Source organism: Pleurodeles waltl, chromosome 5 (genome assembly GCF_031143425.1).
Source record: "Pleurodeles waltl isolate 20211129_DDA chromosome 5, aPleWal1.hap1.20221129, whole genome shotgun sequence".
NCBI lineage: Eukaryota > Metazoa > Chordata > Amphibia > Caudata > Salamandridae > Pleurodeles > Pleurodeles waltl.
This window is the reverse complement of record NC_090444.1, coordinates 1,470,858,888-1,470,883,569: the sequence shown is the minus strand read 5'-3', so window position 1 is coordinate 1,470,883,569 and position 24,682 is coordinate 1,470,858,888. Positions and strand designations below refer to the sequence as shown.

The 24,682-nt window shown below is 46.7% G+C and overlaps 1 protein-coding gene across 2 annotated transcripts in view; it reads left to right on the top strand.

Moving 5' to 3' along the window:
* Positions 1 to 9,289: 9,289 nt before the first annotated feature.
* Positions 9,290 to 24,682, top strand: part of PHF3 (PHD finger protein 3) — a 629,825-nt gene continuing 614,432 nt past the window's right edge. For both annotated transcript variants that reach the window (XM_069235742.1, XM_069235741.1), the window contains exon 1: positions 9,290 to 9,438. The gene's annotated coding sequence lies outside the window, so the exon portion shown is untranslated. The remainder of the gene's footprint in view (positions 9,439 to 24,682) is intronic.

Genomic DNA, 24,682 nt, shown 5'->3' with positions numbered 1-24,682 from the left:
TTTGAATGGTCCAGTCTAGTTGAACCAGAAGTAATTCTTGGGATTGAGCCATAATGAGAATGTAGTCAAGATAAATAATTAGACGCAAGCCTCTTTCTCAAAGAAATTGCACGACAGGCCGCAGCAATTTGGTGAAACACCAAGGGGCCGAGGACAGACCGAAGGGGAGAACCGCGAATTCGAACCACTTTTTTCTCCAACAAAACTGCAGGAATCTGCGATGTGGAGCGAAAACCAGTACAGTCAAATAGTCATCTTTGAGGTCTAGCCGTACGAGCCAATCCCTTTCTTGCAAAAGAACTCTTAGAAGGTGAATACCTTCCATTTTGAAATGACGATAGATTATGAAAGAGTTGAACTCTCTGAGATTGAGAACCAATCATTAACCTCCTCCTTTCTTTTGCACAAGAAAAATTGTGCTCACAAACCCGACTAGTTGCAAATCTGTAGGAACTATTGCTTGCTTCTGAAGCAGCGAAGCAACCTCGACGTCTGAGAAATTGTTCTCTGCTTGAGAAAAATTAAGAGGAGAAGGAATGAATGTGTGCCTGACAGGAGAATAAAACTCCAACTGGTAACCGTGAACAGTCTGAAGAACCCAGGGATCCTGAAATATTTGGCTCCAGGCCTGAAGATGTTTTTCTAATCTGCTCTCCAAAATCACTTTGGAAAAAGGAATGATTTTCACCTGTTGTTGCCAAGTCGGGGATGTTGAAATTGCCCGTTTCTGACTCGATAGGAGCAACCTCTGCCTCGCCTGCGGGAGGGATAGAAGCCAGAAGATGATTGGTAAGAGCCACGGCCTCTTTGTGAGTAATTGGAAGAAGCCTGATAGGATCCACGGCTGGGCGCTCGGCCCCTATAGCGTCCGGTCCTGAGAAAAAGGGCGCTATTAAACATCTTTTTCATGTAGAGCTGAGCTTTATCAAGGGCGGGGAAAGTGGAGACATATTTACTCAGATCCTTCACGAATTTCTCACCAAATAAGAGGCCATTAGCCATCGAACCGGGTTCAGAAGAGGCCAAGTCAACTAACTTAGAGTCAATTCTCATCAAGAATTACTTGTGCCGCTCTGTAGACATGGCACAGTGGGCATTTCCAAGGAGGCAAATGGCTTTTTGCGCCCATTCCAGAACTGCATCCAGGTCCAAGGGGGAATTATCTTCCTTGGCCTGCACCGCCAACTCAAAGATTTTTGTAAATTGGACCGGAAATATCCAAAAGTTTATCCTGGCAGCCTATCCAGATTCGGTCCAGTCCCCTTTTACGGTCCTTTGAGATTTTTGTGAGAAAAGTGGCCATACTAGGATCTAACTCCGGGGTATCTGCCACCTTGCCAATTAGGAAAGGGCAAGTGTACTCTGAGCGCAAAGTGTTGCGCACGTCTTTATCAAAGCTCTTGCGCAACCTGTCCTGAACATAGTGCGCAACCTCGACCGAGGGGACCCATTCGGTGGATCTTGGGTGGACAATATTCTCTGGATCAAAGAGAAGACTCCTCTGAACCATTGACTCTTCTGTTGCATGATGTGTTTTGCGTTTCCGTTTACCTGAACTTTTGTGTTCACCACGCATTTTCTCTGAGTCAGAAGACTGCAAAGCGGAAGACTGAGAATCCTCAGGCCGCAATAGTCCCTGCGAAGACAACCCTTTAGAGGTTTCAGTGATACCTTGCTCATACTCGTGGTCTCTAAGGACCGATGAGGCCATTTGGGGCAACATTTCTGTAGAGGATCTAGGTCCTCTAGGATCCCTTTGGGTTCGATCCACATCAGGATTGTCAGTTATCCTGTTATCAGAGGTTCTGCCCATCAGTTCCCTTTGTCCAAAGCGCATCACGGGCTGAGTAAAGGGTTTTAAAGCCTTTATAAGTGCCTGATTCACACTAACTTGCACGTGATGATTTAGGGCCAACACCAATCTTTCCTCCATCTGATTCTCATAGGGCTCCTCGGCCTCACCTTGATAATATTCATCCTCTTCTGCGTAGTAAGCCATCTCAGTAGAAATGAAGAGGTAAGAAGTTGTTCAATGGGGGGGAATCACCCCTGCAGGTATCAAAACAGAGAAACTCCAGCAAAAACTCTCAAAAAACGGGCCAAATAAGATGTGGAGGAAGCACCTGCCAAATTCCCTTGTGCAAAGCCCTAAACCCGTTTTTATCGCCTTGCCAGGCGTTCTAAGGGGTAAAAAGAACTGTTGTTTGCTCTCACACGCATCTGCCCGGCACGATACGAAACTCCCGGATCTCAGCACGCGCATGCGCGAAGTGAGGCAATCAAGAGAGGACTAGCCTCTCTGTTCCAGCGCTCATACGGCTTTAGAAAGCTGTAAATCTCTCACTCAAACACCAGGGAAATCCCTCAGGTCGTCCGCGATTCTCGAAGGAGCATTCAACAGCTCCGCGCTCGCCGCCCGGGCCTGTTGCCAAGGGAACCAGGCAAGCGAGCGCAGAACACCGCATGTCAAGACTGGGAATTAGCCGTCACGAGCCCCGTTCTGCTCCAGCTCCACGGCCTCATGAACAATCACAAAATGTTAACGTTATAATCAATGCCACACAAATTTTTTTTTTTTTCCAAATGTCAGGAATTCGTGCTTTGGTTCAGATACATACAATCGTCACCGTACACAAATACCTATTTGATCGTAAGTCGTAGGTAACAAGCTTGACAACATGTGCACAAGCTATCCCTTTGACCTTTTACCTGTTAAGGAAAAAGGTCACGTTAATCAAAAGAAAACATTACATTACATCATTTTACATTTACTACACCTGTCTTCATCCGAGTCCTCTCCATTTGCCTTTCGGGTCCTGAAGAGAAAAAAGTAGACAACAGGTTAGTGGACCCTCCGGGGCGGACCCCTTCAGGTTTCGTCGTCGCTGTCGTCGTCTGATCCGTCCAGTGCTGCGTAGTCACGCAGGAGGCTGTGGATCATCTTCCGGCAGACCAGGGTCGATGTCTCCTTCTTCCCTACTACCAGGCAGTTTCTGGAAAATAGGAGAACATCTTTAAGGCAGCACAGGAGCCTCCAGCAGCCCTGGAGGTCTCCGAGTGCGTGGGAACCGGGGAACAAACCATACATTACCGAGTCCCCGGTGATGCATGTTGTTGGTATCCAGGCCCCAAGCTCCGTGCTTAGGGCCTTCAGAAGGTCCTGGGCATAGGCGCATTCCCAGAAGAGATGGTAGGTCGTCTCATCTGCTGTGCATCCTCTTGGGCAGGACTTGTATCGGTTGAGCCCTCTTGCGTGCATGAAGGCTCTCACTGGCAGGCCTCCCTGGATGGCCATCCACGCAATGTCCTTGTGTTGGTTGGTCAGGCGTTTGGAGGCTACGTTTTTCCAGACGTGGTCCGCTGTGGCAGAGGGGAGGGCACCGATTGGTTCGCTGACGTCCCTCGCACGGATCTGTCGGTGGATGATCTTTGGAGTCCACTGCGTCGGGACTGGTGCCGCCGGACCGTGCTCCTTGATGAACTTCTCCACTTCTTTGTAAAACCATGGGGTTTCCCAGTTGTAGGGGACTGCGCTGTCCCATTCTGCCCAACCGAGTCGCCTCCACGTCGGTAACAGAAAAAAACATGCCATCAGGAAGCCGGCGTGGCTTTCATCTTTTGCCCTCAGGGTGTTCCTCACGCAGTGGCATACGAAGGTTCCCCTCAGGATGGTGGCGATGTCCGGCACTCCTTTGCCTCCTTTGTCGTGGGTTTTGAACATCACCTCCCTCTTCACTCTATCCATCTTGGAGTTCCAGATGAAGTAGAAAATCATTCTTGTGATGGCCTTGGCCGTTCGAGGCTGCACTGGCCATACTTGTGCGACGTACAGGAGCACTGGCAGGGTCTCGTTCCGCAGGACCAAAGACTTCCCTTCGATCGTCAGCTTCCGGAGGCTCCAGAGTCCCAGCTTCTGCTTCGTCTTTGCCAGTCTTTCTTCCCATGATTTCTCTGCTGCGCCTTTTCCGCCGAACCAGACTCCAAGGATCTTCAGGAAATCCTGCTTGATGGGGAATGGCAGTGGGTCTCTGGTGGGGGTCCAGTGGCCGAAGAGTAGGGTTTCTGACTTGGCGCTGTTTATCTTTGCTCCTGATGCCTTCCCAAACTCGATACAAGTCTTCTCAAGTTCTTTTATGGATTGCCCGTCCGCACAGAACACTGAGACGTCGTCCATGTAGAGGGAGCACTTCACTTCGCCCTTTCCGCTGCTTCCTGGTACTATCACTCCTCTGATGTCCCTGTTCTGTCTGATGCGTTCGGCGAGGAGCTCTATAACACAAATGAACAGAAGAGGTGAGAGTGGACAGCCCTGCCTAACACCTGACAGGACGGGGAAGGGGTCGGTTCTCCATCCATTGACCAACGCTGTGCTAGAGGTGTCTCTATACATTGCGGTCATCACGTCACAGAAGAAGTCACCCAGTCCCAGTGCCCTGAGTGTCCGGTCCATGAACTCATGGGAGACGCGGTCAAAGGCCTTTTCCTGGTCCAGACTGACCAAGGCTGTTGGAACATTTCGGCTCTTGACGTACTCGATCGTGTCTCGGACCAGGGCCAGGCTGTCCGCGATCTGCCGACCCGGTATCCCACAGGTCTGGTCAGGGTGGACTATCTTCTCTATCACTTTCTTTAGGCGGTTGGCCATTGCCTTCGCTAGGAGTTTGTAGTCCACATTGAGGAGAGAGATGGGCCTCCAGTTTTTGAGGTCCTCCTTCTCTCCCTTCTGTTTGTACAAGAGCGTTATCATGCCTTCACGCAGGGACTGCGGCATACTGCCCTTGCCCACCACTTCCCCGTAGAGGTCCAGCAAGTCTGGCCCGATCAGGTCCCACAGTTCGACATAAAGTTCCACTGGGAGGCCATCACTTCCGGGGGTCTTGCCTCTCTTGGAGGTCGTGGTGGCCAAGTGCAGCTCTTCCAGGGCGAAGGGCGCGTTCAGGCCCTCTCTCTCTTCCGGACTCAGTGTCTTTGAGATGCCCTTTAGGAAACTGTCCGCCTGGGATCTCTCTGACGACTTCGGTGAGTAAAGCTCGCCATAAAAGTCGGTGACGACCCTCATGACGTGCTCTTTCCCACTCTGGAGGTTGCCCTCCGAGTCCCGAAGCTCTACCAGCGGGGTGTGGGCCGAGTGAAGTTTCTTGAAGAAGAATGAGTTGCATTTCTCATCCTTCTCGAGGTTCTCGGTTCTGGTCCGGAAGATGATTTTCCTGGATTCCTCCCTGAAGTGCTCTGCGAGCCCTTTTCGGGTTTCCTCTAGTTCGTCATCCACGACCCATCCCCTGAGCTCGAGTTCAAACAGGCGCTGCAGTTTGCTTTGCAGCTGCCTGAAATCCCTCTTCTTTTCCCGTGCAGCAGCTCTGCTTGCATCCTGGAAGAAGCTCCGGAACCTGTCCTTCACCCATTCCCACCACTCGCCAGCGGAGTGAAAGAGGTCCCTCATGTCCCTCCACTCTACATACGCGACTCTGAGGTTCGCCACTAACTCCTCGTTTTCCAGCAGTGAGCAGTTCAGTTTCCACGATCCGGGGCCAGCGGGGAACTTCCCTGTAAGTTCCCCCTCGAAACTGACTGCTCTGTGGTCCGAGAAGTGGACGGCGACCATGGAGTTCCGCCCAGGCTTTACCGTTGGGGAGGTGAAGAGGAAGTCGATCTGTGAACGCACGGACCCATCCGGCCTACTCCAGGAATAATTCCTGGCGTTCGGCCCCATACTTCCTACGACATCCCGCAGGGATGCCTCGCCTGTCATCTCCACCAACAGCCTGGACGTCACATCCATCCCTGCAGAGTCTGACCCAGTGCGTCCATCCAACTCTACTGTGCAGTTGAAATCACCACCCATCAGGATGGTCCTGGAGGTCACAAGCTGCATCCTGAGCACCCTGAACATCTCGAGCCGTTCATTCTTCTCTGGGGGGGCGTAGACATTGATGAGCCTAACGGGCTCACCTGACCACGAGCCGTCCACGACTAGCACTCTGCTGTTGACCTGCTCAGTGACCCTGTCGGTGGTGAAATGCCTCCCCTTGATCAGAATGGCGACTCCAGATGATTTGCAGTCGTTTCCTCCGGACCAAAACGATGGCCCGTGCGTCCACTGCCGCTCAAGCTGGCTGTACGACTGGGCGTACGGAATCCCGCATTCCTGCAGAAAGCAGACATCATGGTTCTGGGAGGCCAGGAAGGACAACGTGCCAACTCGCCTAACCTGGTCCTTCACACTCCTGACGTTTAGGGTGAGCAATGATATGGCCATTGTCTCAGCGATAGCTGTCAGTTTCTGGGTAAGGGAGAACCGCTACTGGGTTGGGCCCTAAGCTGTTCTACTGGGGGTGCTGGGACTCCTGTTGGTCTCCCTTTCCCTTGCTCTCTTCCTCACTTTCATCCGAAATCACTATTTCGGCTCCTGCCTCTGGAACTTTCGTCCACTGGGCCTGTTCTTTTGGGGCCCCAGTGGTATCTATCAGGGCTAGCTGTTGGTGCAGCTCTTGGAGGACCGTTTGGATCGACTGGTTTGGTACGCTCGGGGTCCCTCCTGTGTCCTCTATGTTCTCCTCGTCTGTGTCGATGGTGGTGTAGCCATCATTTGGTTCCTCGGTTTGGGAAGTGATATGCTTCTTCTTTGTGGTGTAGAAGTCTTCCTTCCTTTGCCGTTGCCTCTTTCTTCCTGATTTCTGGGGGGGTTGGGTAACCATCTCATCCCTCTCCATCTCTTCGTCTTTCAGGGGTTCCGTCTGTGGTTCTTTTCGGGGCGGTGATTGTTTCCCATTGACCGGGCCCGCCTCCTTTCATCTCTTTCCTCTTTCTCTTTCCTGCACTTTTCCCGGGGCTGAGGTTGGGGTCGGGGTCCCGGCGGCAGCCGTAGACTCCTTTCCCTCCTCGGCCTTGGTTCCTGATGTCGGTTCCGGCTCCCCTTGGGCCTCCGGTGGTGGTGTAATGGTTTGTGCACCATTCTCGGGGGATCCTTCGGGGTGGATGGGTACCACTGAGACAGTAGTCTCCAGTGATGTCGCTGGGTCTGTTGCTGTGGTTGGTTCCACATCTGGGTCGGGTCCTGGGGACTTGAGGTCCTGCGGGGCCTGTCCCTTCGGGTTGCTTCTCCTGGTTGGCTCCGGTATCTTCTGGGCTTCTTCCCTCGATGCCTTCAGGAGGGCATTCACCTTTGCATTGGCAGTGGGGTCCAGCTTTGGTCTGGTGATCTTCTGGGCTGGGGTTCCTGCAGCTGCCGCTGCGTAGGTTCTGGGTCTTTCAGACTTTGGGCACTGGTAGTAGGTGTGGCCGTCCCCTCCACAGAGGTTGCACACCTTTTTCCCTGTGCATCTGTTCGTCTCGTGTCCGGTTTGTCTGCATATCCTGCAGTACTTCTCTGGGCAGTCAATTCCTTTGTGTCCCACGGCTTGGCACTTCCTGCAGGTAAAAGGTTGGCCTGGGTAACGGATCCTGCCCTCGTCGCCTCCTAGGTAGAAGCTCGCTGGGGGGTGCTTCAGTCTGTCTCTTCCTGCTGGGTCTTTGTGGAGGTTGATGATGGCTTGCCAAGTCGTGTTCCATATGCCTCTTTTGTCTCTGACCTTGTTGGGTCCACTTGCAATGGTGCTGTATCTCTGGAGTAGCGATGCGATGTCCCGGTCTGGGATGTGGGGGTTCGTCATCTCCACCGTGATCCTCTTCTCAGTTGATGCTGGCTCCCATCCGGTTGAAATGTTAAAGGAGTTAAATGGCTTCTCCCCTTTCTTCCCTTGGAAGAATTCCCAATACTTCCTGTATAGGGTGTGAGTGATGAAACTCAAGAGGAAAATCCACCCTGATGCTGATGCTTGGCAGCTCAGCACCTCCTCCCCTGGGATCCCTGCTGGTTTGATGACCTTATCTAGGAAGAGGTCCCTGTCTAGCTTGGGTCCCGCCTTGTCTTTCACCTCCCACCGCATGACTTGGGCATGTCTGCGGGAGAGGTTGTACCCATTGAAGGGTTCGGGGGCTGTCCCTTGCCTGGTCCCCTCCTCACCTTTCCCTCCACCACCTGGTTTGGCAGCTGTGGGGTTTTCAGGGTTCCCCTGCTTTGGCCCTGGGGCCTTCAGCTCACCAGCCTTCCCAGCGCTGGTGCCTGCTGTTGGGGGTCCGCCTTACTGGCATCCTTGCTGCCCGCCCCTGGGGGTTTGGGGCATCCACCGTATTTTATGGGCACCAATCTCCATCTCTTCAGAGATAGATGAGATGCCATTGGTTCCACCTGGTTCCACCTTAAGCCACTGGTCTATCTGGGTAGCCGCTGGTTCTGGTGTACTTCTGGGTGTCACCTGTCCTGTGCCAACCAAACAGACAGACAAACTACCTGTAGTGCAAGAAACACTGCACAGTCACTCCCAAGAGCTAAGGTAAGGGTTATAGGTGTTACCACCTAAGCATGGATCCCCTCTCCAGAGATCTGAGTGCTGGCAGGCCTGTGAAGGATGTTAGGAGGGGTTTTAAGCCTCCAGCATTAGTCCACCCAAACGCCAGGAAAGATAGAGTGAGTAGGGAGCGCAATTCCGAGCTCTAAGAGCTGACCACACGGTCCTTGGGGGGTTCTATTTTGCGCCCCTAGTAGGCAAACTGACACCAGCACGCTGGTGTCCTTCCTCTCTCTCCTTTAGAGACGAGTGGGCCTTTTCCAGTTAATTTGCATAAATATGCATATACGATGCAAATTTATTTCACTTCCAAGTCGAAGTCGTAGATCCAATAAATATCAAATTTACTTCCACTGGGTAGTGGTTTCAATCTGATAAGAACAGATACTACACTTCAATGCCACACAAATGTTACAGGTACTTAGCTCATGGCTGCAAGCAGCAAAGAAAGAGGAAGGACTATTGGACCAGACATTTATATGGTGTACAGGTCTGGGATTGGATAATGTGGACTACCAGGGTTGCTGGGATATGTAGTTTTTTGTGTTACTTGTGTTGATTGGCTGCTGTGTTTTCTCAGTAAAGAAAGAGAAAGCATAATCCGAAGCCTCAGGTCCTGACATAGATCTGGGATTGTTGACACATATGTAATGCACAATGGATATTTACTGCAAATGTCTATATCGTCGTCTGGCCGGATGTTCGCACTACACAAGTACCTTAGCCTAACAAATAAAATTATAAATACGGTAATAATATAAATCGCGAGAGGTTGGGATAAACTTCAAGTGTATAGATAGGAGTGCTCCATCCGTGCGCACGCGCCTTCCCAGCTTTCGGGACTGCGCATGCTCGCTGCCCTTCCTAACTCGCACGCTCAAACTTCCTGGCCACTGCACGGTAAACAGTGAGGTCACGTGACGCGGCCTAGCTGCTGATGGCTGCGGAGAGCGAGCCGTGGGGTGGAGGGCTGAGCGCGCTGGGGCCCGATGGCGGTGACAGAATGAAACAGACGGGGCACGAGCAAAGCGCCCTTTAAGAGCAGTGTCAGGTGAGTGTTCTGGCTGTGAAATTAAAGATCACCATCAAGAGCGATCTGGATCCGTAACAGTTTTCCCTCTTCCCGGGGCCATTGAGCTTTCTCTCTCTGCGAAGAGATACGCTCCCCGAGTCAATTACACGATCTCTGATATCGCAATCCTCCCTTTACAAAAGGCTGCTAAAAGTGGTCTTTTTGAGAGAGTAATCAAGTAATCTCGTTTCTTACAGTGGGCGTGTCATGCCGATATCTGCACATTGCCACCTCCCTGTTGCTGGGCGGCTCTTGTCTTGCTGTAGCTGCACGCTTGTACCCGATGGAACTGCCTAAACCACACGAGGTCGCCAGCTGTTGTGATCCTTTTCACAATCTCGCTCCGTATATGCGTTGTTTAGGGGTGTTCCCTTTCACTGGTCCACACTGGTACTCCGTCCTTATGTCATGCCACGGGTCTGTCCGTCCATTCAAACTCCCTACCTTGACTCTCGAGTCCGACACTCCCTTTAGCTGGACGCGTTCTTTCATGGAGTTATGTTGTGATGTTATTCAGATGTCAATACTCGTAATTTCCTTCTAATAAGGGCAGGTTCTGTTCCACTTTTTGGGGCTTATTTTTTAAATTGTCTTTTTTATGAACTTCATTGTCGCTGTTTGCTGGAGCGACTTAATGTACACACTTGGCTCCTTGACAGTACATTGCAGTTTTAAGTTTGTCAAACTACTAGCTAGTATTATATATGTTGACATTCTGACATTCACAAGGTCCAAAACGTTAGGCATCTTCTGTACGCTCTTTTAATCTACCACCGTCGGTTAGATTCTGATGAACACGTTTCGCACTATAAAATTCTGGACTGCTAACGGTATTTTAACGCCCACTTTTAGATGCAACTTGACAGGTCACAGTATTAAAATTGCATGGGCGATGTTATAATCACCAATATCTTCTTACTTATGTGGTTTGTGATGCATTAAATTAGCTCAAAGTTTAGCACACTTGGAATAATACGTTCTTATTAGACAGACATGCACATATCCCATTTGACATTCTGCTTAAATATTTTCTCGTAATATGACCAATTATCCCGTTTTAACATGTTTTCACACTGACTGTAATTTTGCAGAGCATCACCATTGTACAAAGTTAATAGACAGTATGTTTATACTCCGACCTATGTGGCAAGCATTTTCGTATTGGTTGTGATGGTCAGAAGGGTATTTTTGCTTTTTATATGCAGATTTAGTGCTGTGCGTACGCAAGGGCTGTGACATGGTGTTTTAAGATTGTACATTTAGTTTTTATTAATCCGTATCACCACGGGGTGTCCCTTTGATTTATGGTATATGTCCTGTCTGCGTAAGGGAGGTGGTATCCAAACATTTGTACGTTCTTGGAGCATTTTCTTAAGGCATTTCTAGTTTGCCTCTGGTTGTGATGTATTTGCAGGTTAGGTGATCAATCGTGTCTTAGTTGCTCTTCCCAATTAAATTTGATTTGACTGCCTTCCTTATCTTGTTCCAGAGTCGAACAGTAAGTATTAAAAAGGCATCTTCGCCCATATTGGGCTTTTTGTACCTCTGAGTAGTCAAAAGTGGTGATTGTTCGTGGTAGGATAGTATGTGCAAAGCTTCTGTTCCAGTAGGAGTGACTGCAGTTCTTGATGATACATAGAGGAGGATTAAAATAGCTGTTGAAAAGTAGAGGTGCAGTGGTAGAGCTTTGACGGATGCCTCCTTCAAAGCTGAAATGTGAAGATTTGGAAGATGGTGTGTCAGTGGCTAATTGATGTTTCTTTGCAAGGTAAAAAGAGATGCTGACAGCACACTGTTGTGTATCTATGTGGTGTAGCTCAAACCTAACTGAAAGACAGTGTACAGTGTCAAAAAAGCAATCATCTAGAATTATGATCAAAACGTGATTGGAGGAATACCAAGGGACTGAGAGTGAAAGTGGACTGTTACTTCGTTGTGAGGAGAGTGTTCTTTAAAGAGGTATATCTTCAGTTCTTTTCTAAATTGGAGTAGAATTGGGTTGGTCTTGATATGTACAGGGGCTTCATTTCAGATCCTGGGTGCATAAGAAGAGAGGACATTTTCCCTTTTTTGTCTAACCGGTGTCCTTCCTGGAAGTGTGGAGAGCTTTTCTGCCTTATAGGCAGGGGTGCCGTCATGGTGACTTTATAGATGATGTATCTGGTTTTGAAGTACCTTTTCAGGTTTTAGATGAGGCTTGCTGCGACGTGCATAATGTCCTTAAGTGCATTAATAGTCCATTCAGTCTGTGTAGTGTTGTTGGAAGCTGAACTGTGTCAGATGTCTCAGAGTTACTGCAGGCGTGACGCCTCCCTGTTCAACTCGACTTTTGATTTGAGCTCATTCCAGATGGCACTTAGTAATAGTTCACTGTAACTCCCTGGAGGGGACTTGGTTCAGTAATTTGATGGGATGCTGTCTTATTTGAAGGATAAAAATAGTTGCATGAAGTCTGCCCATTCAGAATGGTGGAAGTGCTAGAGCTGAAGGAATCCATGGTATTTTTGTAAAGCAGATATTTGATGTAAGCTATCTTCGAATGATCATTGAGTTCAGTAGTAATCTCTAATGTATCAAAAGACAAAGTTCGGTTTATGGTATGACTTCAATGTCTGTATATTTCTTCTTTTTTTGACAAATAGGCCCGCCACTGCGTCCTTGTGAAAATTACAGGCCCAATTCCTACCAGGAATGACTGTTGTCTTTTATTTTTCTGTAATGAATAAGTAAGAACTATTATATTTAATGAGATCATATTCCACAAGAGTTTTGCATTTTCTAATCATTTTGAATAAAGATTGTTCTTTTTAGTCACAGAAATTCTAGTACCCTTTCTCCTAATCCTTGAATTTGTAGAAGCGCAGTAAAAGTAAAATAAAAGAACACAATTGTTGGAAGTTCATCTATAGCTGTTAGAACCAAAGTGGTTTATGTTCTACATTGCAGTGTATATATGGCGTTTGAATACAACAACGTTTTAAATATAGTTCTTGGGTTGAACTTTGCAGTGCAGTTGCAATGTATATAACATGTGCTACTGTTGCACCACTCGATTGTGCTCCTTTTATCTACGTTGGTATCAATCAACAAAAAAAAAAACATTTATAAAGCGCGCTACTCACCCGTGAGGGTCTCAAGGCGCTAGGGGGAGGGGGTTATTGCTGCTCGAAGAGGCAGGTCTTGAGTTGCCTCCGGAATGCGAGGTGGTCCTGGGTGTTCCTGAGGTTGGTGGGGAGGGAATTCCATGTCTTGGCCGCCAGGTAGGAGAAGGATTTCCCACCTGCCGTGGTGCGGCGGATGCGAGGGACGGCGGCGAGTGCGAGGTTGGCGGAGCGAAGTTGACGGGTGGGCTTGTAGAAGCTGAGGCGACGGTTGAGGTATTCAGGTCCCTTGTTGTGGAGGGCTTTGTGTGCGTGGGTGAGGAGCCGGAAGGTGATCCTTTTGTTGACGGGAAGCCAGTGCAGGTGTCTCAGGTGGGCGGAGATGTGGCTGTTGCGGGGTATGTCGAGGACGAGGCGGGCAGAGGCGTTTTGTATTCGCTGCAGACGTTTCTGGAGTTTAGCGGTGGTTCCTGCGTATAGGGTGTTACCGTAGTCCAGGCGGCTCGTGACGAGGGCGTGGGTCACAGTCTTTCTGGTGTTGGCGGGGATCCAACGGAAGATCTTTCGGAGCATGCGGAGGGTGAGGAAGCAGGACGATGATACAGCATTGACTTGTTTGGTCATGGTGAGAAGAGGGTCCAGGATGAATCCGAGGTTGCGTGCGTGGTCTGAGGGGGTTGGTGCGGTGCCAAGGGCCGTGGCCTACCAGGAGTCGTCCCAGGCGGACGGGGTGTTTCCGAGGATGAAGACTTCCGTTTTGTCTGAGTTCAGTTTCAGACGGCTGAGTTTCATCCATTCTGCGACGTCTTTCATTCCATCTTGCAGGTTGGTCTTGCCGCTGGTGGGGTCCTTGGTGAGGGAAAGTATCAGCTGAGTGTCGTCAGCGTAGGAGGTGATGTTGATGTTGTGTTTGCGTACGATGTCGGCGAGGGGGCTCATGTAGACATTGAAGAGAGTCGGGCTGAGCGAGGAGCCTTGAGGGACGCCGCAGATGATCTCGGTGGGGTCTGAGCGGAACGGTGGGAGGTAGACTCTTTGGGAGCGGTTGGAGAGGAAGGAGGAGATCCAGTCCAGGGCCTGTCCTTGGATACCGGTGGAGCGGAGGCGGGATATTAGGGTTCGGTGGCAGACGGTATCGAAGGCAGCCGAGAGGTTGAGGAGGATGAGGGCGACTGTTTCTCCGTTGTCCATCAGAGGACGAGAAGCAGGAGTTTCCCTTTGATTCCAGTTCTATTCCACATGCTCTTTCTCCCTGAAGATTCCTCCTATACAGCTAATGTTCTTTTTTATGTATTATAGCGAACAATTAGAATGCTGCATGCTAGTGTTGTCTGGAACCCAGGTAACATCGCTAAAGTCCTTGCAGTATATTAATTGTGAGGTATTCGACTAGCTATTCATCGTCATGTTGAATGGCCAGCTTTAGCATTTATCAGTCAAGAATGTATGACTATCTTTGCTTCAGGCCTGGGAACTTTCTAGGTATACTTCCATGTTTGGCAGCATTTTATTTTCCTTAACGGTCAGAGCACTTACATTTGGAAAGAGATGTGATCTAGTGACTAAGGTGGTGATTCTCATTTGGAATCTAGTCTTAGTACCCTCACTTAATCACAGTGTGCTATACTGAGTAAATAATAGTACTTTATGGCACTATGGGGGTTATTACAACTTTGGAGGAGGTGTTAATCTGTCCCAAAAGTGACGGTAAAGTGACGGATATACCACCAGCCGTATTACGACTCCATTATATCCTATGGAACTCGTAATACAGCTGGTGGTTTATCCGTCACTTTTGGGACGGATTACACCTCCTCCAAAGTTGTAATAACCCCCTTAATCTCCTTTACTAATCAAAATTGACAGTTTATAAATTAGCTATATGCTGGCACTATCCATTCAGTAATTGTCTTTATTTAGCACTTACACCCCTGACAAGGCATCAAAGTGCTTTTCGGTGAGTAGCACATTATTCCGGAACCCAAAAGGATTAGTGGTGGATTAGTATAGGGGAATTTGAGAACATTATTAGTATAGGGAGGTATGATTTAATTTGAGCGGAGATGCGAGTGTTGGTGGGATTGAATAGAATAATGGAGAGTATGAAGAATCCAGAAGTGTTACTTGAAAGGTCATAGTAGCAAGATGAGGTTTGGGATGAGTAAAGGAAAGATGGGGAGAGAAGAGTCTGTACAAAGGGATTGGGGAGATCATAGTAGTAAAATGGGGTTTGGGATGAGTTAAAGAAGGGGTAAACGAGGGAGAATTTACCAGGGTTGTTTAGGAGATTATAGTAGTAAACTGAGGATTGGGGTGAACCAGAAGGGGTAGAGGAAGGAAGAGTCAAGGAAGGGTTATTTTGGAGATCATAGTAGTAGAATGGATTTGTGATGAGTGTGAGAGTGGAGAGCGATTGAAGATAGCTGCTGCTACCTTTGGTGTGTTTATAGTACTGCATACATGTCAACAGATCCAATTCAGGCTGGAGACTCTCGATTTTGTAAGCCAAAAATTGCTTAACTCTGGTTGCCTCCCGGCTGAAATTGCCTCTGTTTCAGTAGTAGTCAGAAGGGGAACTACATCTCCTGACTATTTTTTTTTTTTTAAAGCTCCCACTTTCCTCTTCTAAAATGTTGTCATGTAGGGTAATGCCATATTTCTGTACACTGCAAGTATACTGAATGCGCAACCAAAATCCTACGCAAAGAAATTTATGACTTTTTCCTCTCCTATTAAGGTGAATGACTATCTGCCTCTGATTTGTAATCCATCGTAAACTGGAACAGAGTAGTATCGGGAAACAAACGTTTAGTGGTGGCGTAATGCAAAATGACACCCCCATTGATGTGACTCCCTCAGTCTACTGTATCTCACAAATATTGATTGGCTTACGGTTGAATGGGGAGCCCCAGAAAGTTACTACTCCGGCCAGAGGGTTCTCAACTACTTCATGTGTTACTCTATTATGATCCAGATCGAGGCGGACAGTTTTCTAGTAATTAGGTAAATTCACACCCCGTCCCTTACCTACATGACCCATCCGTTACTACTGCCCACTGTCCACTGCCGTTTATATGTATGTTTTTATGGGCTTTGAATGGCTCAGAATAGAAAATCCCTGAACCATGCAACCTTATGTTTTTTTCCAGAGTAACTTCTTTCTTTTAAGCAGTTAAAAGTTGGCTGCCACCATCGCTCTTCCTCCTCGCTACTCTCTTCCGCACCGCAAGCGGAAGAAAGGAGCTCGCTACTTTGTTACTTATGTAGATTCATTGACATTAGAGCATCGTGTAAAGTAACAAACTAACCTGTTATTCTCTTCTATTTGAAAGATATTAGATAATAGCAATCTTTAAGAAGGATGCCAACTTCCAGGTGTTGTCAGCTATCAAATTTGAAAAATCAGCTTGATTTACATTGGATTAAATAACATGGCCGGATTATTCTGGGACTTTAGTATAGTCGGCCATTTAAATCCTCAGAAATTATGTTGGAAGGAAGTTCCTCCTTAAGTGCTATTTTAACCAAAAAACAACTTTCTTATTATAGTGAGTTCTACACTTGAGCACTCTCCTGTAGTATTCAGAGAGATGCTTTGCAAGGACCATTGACGCACATGACGAGATGAAGGGAAAGTAAAGGATTGGCATGGAGGGTACCCCAGACGAAAAACATAACAAAACAATATACATGTTTTAAAGGTTCTGTTGCAAACACTATTGGCGGAAAAAAGAAATTGTCTTTTCCAAGTGCATGAAATCAAATCTCACGTGCAGACAAAAGCTACAAAATGTAATCAGGAGAAAGCGTCCAGAAGCCATGAGCAGTATTCCTGTCGAGTTAGCAGTAATCGGGGTCAGACTGGCCTTTTGTGCAACAGGCACTGCCCAAAGAGGGCAGGGAGTGGGTGTAGATCACACCCTGCTTGCAGCCCCGGAAGGCTGCTCAGTTTGTTTGGGAGTTAACATTTTCTGAGGTTATTGCAGCTTCCCACATTTTTAGGTGGAGCATAACAGTGCACAAGCGCTCTTTTTCTGACGTGTTGGTATGTGTCTGGGCTTTTAACCACGCCCACCGCACGCCCATCAGTATCACTTGTTCATGTGCTTGCCTTTCGAAAATCCTTTCTTTTTGTTGGTGATGCTTTACGTTTGTCCCTCCTTAGGGCGGTTTTGTTACTGCCTTGGCCATCGGCCCTGTTACATGGATAATTGCACTACTGCCAATAACTTTGTGAGCAAACTTCTTTTTCCTTTTGTCTCTGTCCTTCCCGCTGATGGTGTCGCTTTGAATCGGCTCGCTTATGTCAACTGTTTTACCTTTTATTTTCAGTTTGTGTGGCAAGAAAGTCCCAGTTAGAAATCTACAACGCTAATAGCTCTAACTTGAGCAAACGCAAGATCTTTTGCATTGCAAATGCTTGTTATATTTATTACAATACCCCATTAAATTGCAAGTCCCTTAAAACCCTCTTTAGCCGTGTGCACTGGGGACTAATCACTTAGGGCTATATGTACGAACACATTTTCCCATAGACACAGAATGGGCAAAACTGCTTCCTACATTTGGCCCTTGGTGAGGCATTCATCCGCACAGTACACCACCCCCTATTCCTCTTAAACAAGGTTGCAGCTGGACTGGAAGCTAGAAATTTTTCAGCAGCGGTGCATTGCCTTTGGCTGTGTGCAGCTGCTTTCGATTTCTTATTTTACCCCTCAAAGCCCTGAAAACGTTCATTGCGTTCCAGTGGGGACTGGCAGAATTGTGAAACCTTTTGTTATTCTGTTTGCTCTTCTGTCACTGGACCTCCCAGCCAGCTCATAGTTGCCTTTGGTTAGGTGCAGCTTATTTGAGAGATACCGATTTTAGGGCAACTGCACACAGCTTTTGCTTGTACAGTTGCCAGTGTTTTTTTTCCACGAACGCCAAAAATTGCCAACGTGCAACCTCTACTGCACTGTTACTCACACATTGCATCCACCTGTTGTTATTGACCGGGCTGTGCACTGCAGGCTATGGCAGCAAGGTCCCTGTTATACACAGAAACAACTGCTCATTGATTTGGGCCTGTTGCGGCCTGCGAGCAGGATGTAGCTTTTCACTAAATATTTAGTCTGGCCCCCAGAAATTGACCTAGCTGCATAAGACCAACGGCGGGGCACCATTAGTTTTTGTGATACAGAACCATGCACCCAAAATTCGAAAGCAAATTAAAACAGAAGATACTTTTTTTGTTATCCCCTTTTTAACCATCCCATGACCAATTTGCAAGAACACTGACCTATCAAAACAAAGCTGATTTCACTAGTTGACTGCCATGTTTCATGCCATTCATGTTATGCCAAAGTTATTAGAACATCTTTTAATGTTGTTCCCCCTTTGACAAATTTGTATGAAACTTAGTAGAAGAATAAAAATTTTGAAAACGTTTAATGTACAAGTTTTGGGCAATTTTGGCAATTAACTCCAATTAGAAGTCCTCTTTTCAGTAAAAGCTACAACTTAACAATAACGTTTTCCTATTTAACCTCTAGAATTCTGAGAATGAAGTGTGGAAACATCCTCAGTATTGACTCTAGAATGCTAAGGGCGTGGTCTGGGCATACATGCAAAACAGATCTCACCCTTCCAGCACCCTCCTACATCTACAGTGCCAGCCCAAGGACTTTCTCTTTTTTTAGGTTGAGCCATAGCAGCGCACAATACTGTCTCTACATGTTGTAATCTACATCTGTGGGCTTGCACCATACCCATCTCACTCCCAACACTTTAATTCGTTCCTTGGCCTGCCTTTTAAAATTCCCTTGAATTTGTAGGTAAATACTTTACATTTGTCCCGCCTCGAGACTGCTTTGTTACTTCCTTGGAGACTGACCCTGTTACATGGATTACTGCATGGTCGGCCATATACCTTAGCGTGGCGCATTATTTTTTTAAAAATTGTTTTTGGCGGGCCACTTCCCGCTGCGTGGCTGTATGATGTTTCTTCCTCTTCCTTGTTTTGAGCATGCCGCTGTTTCTTTGTGGTGTCTGCTTACAAAGGCTGCAAGCTGGAGGGAAGTTCTTTTTTTAAATTTATTTAATATATATATTTTTTTAAAGGTTAATATAGTGCAAACTCGATCGGAGGAGCTATTTACATGACTGCATGAAGTTTCATATAGCGCAACCTTGATCCGAGGAGCGCTTTACATGACTACCTCTTAAGACCATTGTTAGCAGTTGAAAAATATACAAACTGGAGCATTTACAACAGAAAAAACCCAAAGAAATCCTCAACACTGCTCTCCCGGCACAGCAGGAAAGCCGATACTACAATATTCACTACACGTGGGAGACTCTCCCCATAATGCTTTGTGAAGCATTTCTTTTTCAGAACATATTTGCCCATAATGTGGCAGGTAATGGGACCACCACCAAACCGTTAAGCATGACACACTCTGTCTAGGTCATCGCTGTGGCTCCACAGTAGGTGGGGAGGCGGGGGGGCACTCCAAAATAGTAACCTTTCCCACCATTCAGTGTCTTTTTAAGCTCTCTCATGGCTGGAGCTTTTGTTCTACAGCTGGGACTAGTTTGTGTTTTCAAGGGCCTTTTGTGTAATAGTGTTACATTAGGCCTGAAAATGTGTGTGGCACTCCTCCCTATAGGGGCTACATATATGGTTATACTGCATTACTTTCTGTCATTCTGTTTTCATGTTGCCCTTTAGGGGCTGCCTGTATGGTTACATGACAGTGTTTCTTACAAATGCTACTATTATTCTGGTGTCCTCTTGGGTCTGTTCTGAGCATTTACACTCAAGATACTACAATATTCGGTGCACTTGGAAAATTGCTCCATAAGGCTTTGCGGGGCATTCCTTTTACAAAACATTCTTGCCCATAACTCACCTTGTGGTGGTCCTAGGACAATAGGAGCACCATCAAAATGTTCAGCACAACACACTCTTTCTAGGTCATCTATGGGTCCCCACACTAGGTTGGGGGGGATCCCAACATAGTAGACTCTCTCACCATTCAATATCTTTTTTAAGCTTTTGCATGGATGAAACTTTTGTTTTACAGCTGGGAGTAGTTTGTGTTTTAAGGGCCTTGTTTGTAATAGTATTGCAGTAGGCCTGAAAATGTGTAGGGCACTACACCCTCTGGGGGCTACATATATGGTCACACTCCATTGCTTTCTGCCATTCTGTTTTTATGTTGTTATGGCCTCTGGGGCTGATTGTATGGTTACTTGACCATGTTTCTTACAAATGCCATTTTTATTATGGTGTCCTCTAGGGGCTGTTCTGAGCATTACAGCCAAGATACTACAATATTCACTGCACTCAAAAAATCGTCCATAATGCTTTGCGGGACATTCCTTTTACAAAACATTTTTGTCCACAATGCACTGTGTGGTAGTCCTAGAACAGTGGGACCACCATCAAAATATTGAGCACAACGCGCTCTTTCTGTCTAGGTCATCTGTGGTTACCCACATTAGGTTGGGAGGGTCCCCAAAATAGTAACCTCTCTGCCATTCAATGTCTTTTTAAGCTTTCTTGTGACTGGAACGTTTGTATTACAGCTGGGAGTAGTTTGTGTTTTAACCCTTTCGCTGCCTGGCCCTTTTCCCCCTCCTGTACCAAGCCATATTTTGGCTATTTGAGCTAGTTCGCGCTTAGTCCCCTATAACATTTTGTCCACATAAGCTTTCCACGACAAATTTTTGTCCTTTTTCTCCAACATCCTGGGGGTCCTAAGGGTACCCAGAGTTTGTGGGTTCACCTGATGGGGGGCTGAGAAATTAGCCAAAATACAGCTAACATTTCTTTTTTTTTAGGATTGGAAAAAAATGGTGCAGAAGAAAGCATCTAGTGTTTTCCTTGGAAATGGTATTGTTAGAAATTAGGTCTCTAGTTGGCAGAGGTATATACCCTTGTCGAAGTATAGGCCATCCTAGTCAGGATAAGTCACAACACAATCCAAATTATCCTGTGCTCAACCTCTGGTAGCTTGGCACAGATCAGGTAGGCTTACCTTAGAAGGCAATGTGTAGAGTATTTTTTAAATAACTCATACAGTAAAAAAACAGTGAACACACCACAAAATGTACTCCGCACCAGTTTAGGAAAATAGATCATATTTATCTGAATAAAATAGGACCAAACCAACGGAAATCCATATGCACAAGTCAAAACATCTCTTTTTAAAGGGTTAAATGAGTCTCAATCCTTAAGAATTAATGGTTGCATCCTTGTAACACTCAGTACCTGGTATGTGACAAAAATAACGATGCACAGAGTCGCAGAGAAGGAGCTGCGTCTAAAAATAAGGAGCTGCGTCGGATTTTTCAGCGCTGCACAGATGATGCGCTGTTTCTTTCGGTGCTGCAAGAGGATGCGTAATTTTCCAGGAGTGCAGGGACAATGTATTGTGAATACTAGACGTGCTGGTAAGAAGGAGCAGGAGCTGCATCGATCTGGTGTAGTTGATGCAGTGAATTTTCAGCTGCGAGGTATGCAATGCGTCGATTTCTACAGACGTTGCGTCGATTTTCCGACACACAGGGATTTTCTTTTCTTTGGTAAAGTCTTTGTGGCCCTGAGACTTCAGAATAGGAGGCAAGCTCAATACAAGCCCTTGGAGAGCACTTGTAGGGAAGGCAGAGTCGGGAATCAGCAGGCAGTAAGGCAACAAGCAGGGCAGCAGTCCTTTTCAGCAAAGCAGTCCAGATGAGTCATTTCGGCAGCCAGGCAGTCCCAGATGAGTCATTTCGGCAGCCAGGCAGTCCCTCTGACAGAGTCCAGGTGTAGATCCAGAAGTGACTGATTTTGGAGGGTCACAGACCCAGTATATATATCCATAAATGCCTTTGAAGTGGGAGAAACTTCAAAGAGTGGTTTTGAAGTGCACAAGTTGCCCTTTCAACCCAGCCCTGTCCGCCAGGATCCCTGTGGGGGGTTATTAGTCCTTTGTGTGAGGGCAGGCCACAGGCCTTTGAAGTGTAAGAGAGAGCCCCTCCACCCTTCCTGCCCAGAAATACCTATTTAGTATGCAGGCAACTATAGATGTGACTGAGTGTCTTGTGTTTATGACTGTCTGGGTGGAATGCACAAGGGGAGCTGTCAACCAGCACTGACCAGACGTAGATTGGAGACAGGCTGTAAGGAACAGATGGCAGTAAGTGCATAGAAATGTACACTTTCTAAATGTGGCATTTCTAAAATAGTAATATTAACTACAACTTCACCAGTAAGCAGGATTTTCTATTACCATTCTGGCCATACTAAACACATACAGTGAAACTGCACACACCGGCATTACAATGGCAGGCCTGAGACATGGTTAAGGGGCCTGAGACATGGTTAAGGGGCTATGTATGTGAGTGGGACAATCAGTGGTGCAGGTCCACTAGTGGCATTTAATTTACAGGCCCTGGGTACCTCCAGTGCACTTTACTAGGGATTTACAGGTAAAATAAATAACCAATAGGGTAGGAGCCAATGTTACCATGTTTAGAGGGAGAGCACATGCACTTTAGTACTGGTCAGCAGTGGCAAAGTGCCCAGAGTCCTAAAACTAGCAAAAATAGGGTGAGAAAAATGGGGGGAGGCAGGTATAACATTGTGGGATGACCATCCTAAGGCTGTCGGGTCTAACAGGCATCAACAAAGGGTATGCAGTGCTAAAACCACCATCTTCCAGCTTTCAGGAGCAGGCAGACTAGAATCAGAAAAAACACATTTTTCAACACAGTTTTAGCATTTTACTGGGACATACCCCTTTTTTCTATTTTTTGTGTGCTTTCAACCTTCTTCCAGTTAGTGATAGATATAGGTGTGAAAACAATGGTGCATCCCGGAAAACTAAACATTTTTTAAAAGTAGTCAAAATTTAGCAGGAGTCATATGTATAGATCCTTCAAGGTTTTCCTATAGAAAATACCAGTTGAAAAAAAATATTGACACTGAGTTGAAAAAAAAAAAGAAGCAATTTCTGTCTACGTTTTAATCTGTTGCTTTTTCCAGCTTTGGCATATTTATGAAAGCAATGTACTCTTATGTCTTCTAGACCCTTCTGGTTGTGAGGATATATAGGGCCTGTAGGTTCACCAAGAATTGAAGGTATCCAGAGCCAATAAATACGCTGCACCTTGCAATAGGCTTTCTTTGTGTATACAGCAAGTCATTTGATAAAATATAATGAGTGAAAAATAGGTACAAAGGAAACATATGTATTTCCGAAATGAGAACAATATATGGTGTTTAGAAACAGCGGATATTTGCACATCTGTGAATTTGGGGGTATCCATACTAGCATGTGAATTACAGGGCACTTCTAAAAATGACTTCTTTCTTTCACACTGTCTTGCATTCGGAAGGCGCTAATGCAGAGAAAGACAATTGGTAATAACTATTGTTCTGCTATTCTGTGTTCCCCCATGTCTGCTGCTAAAAACGATACCCCACTTCTGCGACAAGAAACGCCCCAAAACGTAACATGGACACATCACAATTTTACGCTTAAAACTGACGTGTTTTTTGCAAAGTGCCTAGCTGTGGATTTTGGTCTCTAGCTCAGCCGGCACTTAGGGACATCTAGCAGACCTATACATTTTCTGAAAACTAGACACACAGGGATAGCCAGGATGGGGGGACTTGTGGGACTCTCACCAGGTTCTGGCGCCCATAACCCTTTGCAAACCTCAAAATTTGGCTAAAAACACATTTCCTCACATTTCAGTGATGTAAAGTTCTGGTGTCTGAGGAGAGTCACAAACTTCCTTCCTCCCAGCATTCCTCAAGCCTCCCGATAAAAATGGTACCCCACTTGTGTGGGTAGGCACCCACGAAAGGAAATGCCCCAACATGCAACATGGACACATAACATTTTTACACTGAAAACGGATGCATTTTTTCGCAAAGTGCCTAGCTATGGATTTTGGGCTCTAGCTCAGCTACACTTAGGGAAACATAGCAAACCTGTACATTTTTGAAAACTAGACTCCTATGGGAATCTAAGATTGGGTGACTTGTGGGGCTCTCACCAGGTCCTGTCACCCAGAATCCTGTGCAAACCTGAAAAAATGGCTAGAAAAACAAATTTTCCTCATATTTCCATGATGTAAAGTTCTGTAATCTGAGGGGAGCCACAAACTCGGCGGGCTCAGTGGCCATGTAGGGAAACCTGCCAAACCCAGACGTTTCTGAAAGCTAGAAACCCAGGGGAATTCAGGGAGGTGTGGCTTGGATCGCCCAAAGTTTTCCTACCCAGAATCCCCTGCAAACCTCAAACGTAGCTAAAAAAAAAAAAAATGTCCTCACATTTCTGTGTGGGATTAATGCACCGGCACAAATTACTTACCACTCAGTGTTCCCCCTCGATCTCCTGAGTGAAATAATACCTCACTTGTGTGGGTGCCCAAAGCAGAATCCGCCTAATAACGTATAAAACAAATTCTGCTTATCAGCTCGCTGTGATATCTCCTCATTCTCTACACATTTGTGGCCCTTCCCTGTTACAGGCACTTGGCCCATCTTCACAAGTGAGGTATCATTCCGCTGGGGAGGCCGAGGGGAAAGTCTGGGTTTGGTAGGTTTCCCTAGATGTCCACCAAGCCCGGGACCAAAAACGTAGGTGCCCCCCATGCAAAACCAGGTCGCTCTGTGATAGATATTTTTATTATCTCCACAATAAGTTTTGAGTCCCTCCCTGTCGGGGTACGTGGCCCACCTACACAAGTGAGGTAGCATTTTTATCGGAAGACCTAGGAGAACACTGGATGGTAGGAAATTTGTGGTTTCTTTCTGATTCTGGAAGAATATGGTACAGTGATCCAAGGAAAATGTGTGACTAGTGGGATTTGTGAGTGGCACACCACCCTGTACTCCCCTGAGTTTTTAGTTTACGGAATTGGTAGATTGTCCATAGAGACAATGGACACCTTAGCAGAGAAAAACAGAAAAGACAAATATTACTGCCCACCCATACATTCCTCAAGCAAACACACATACTGGTTGGATTTGGAACGAGGGTGAGTGAAGGTATAGAGCGTAAAATATTATTAACAAGATATTTCACAAAAATGAAATGCACTGTTAATGAGTGAAAGGTTAAAAACCTGAACGAATGACT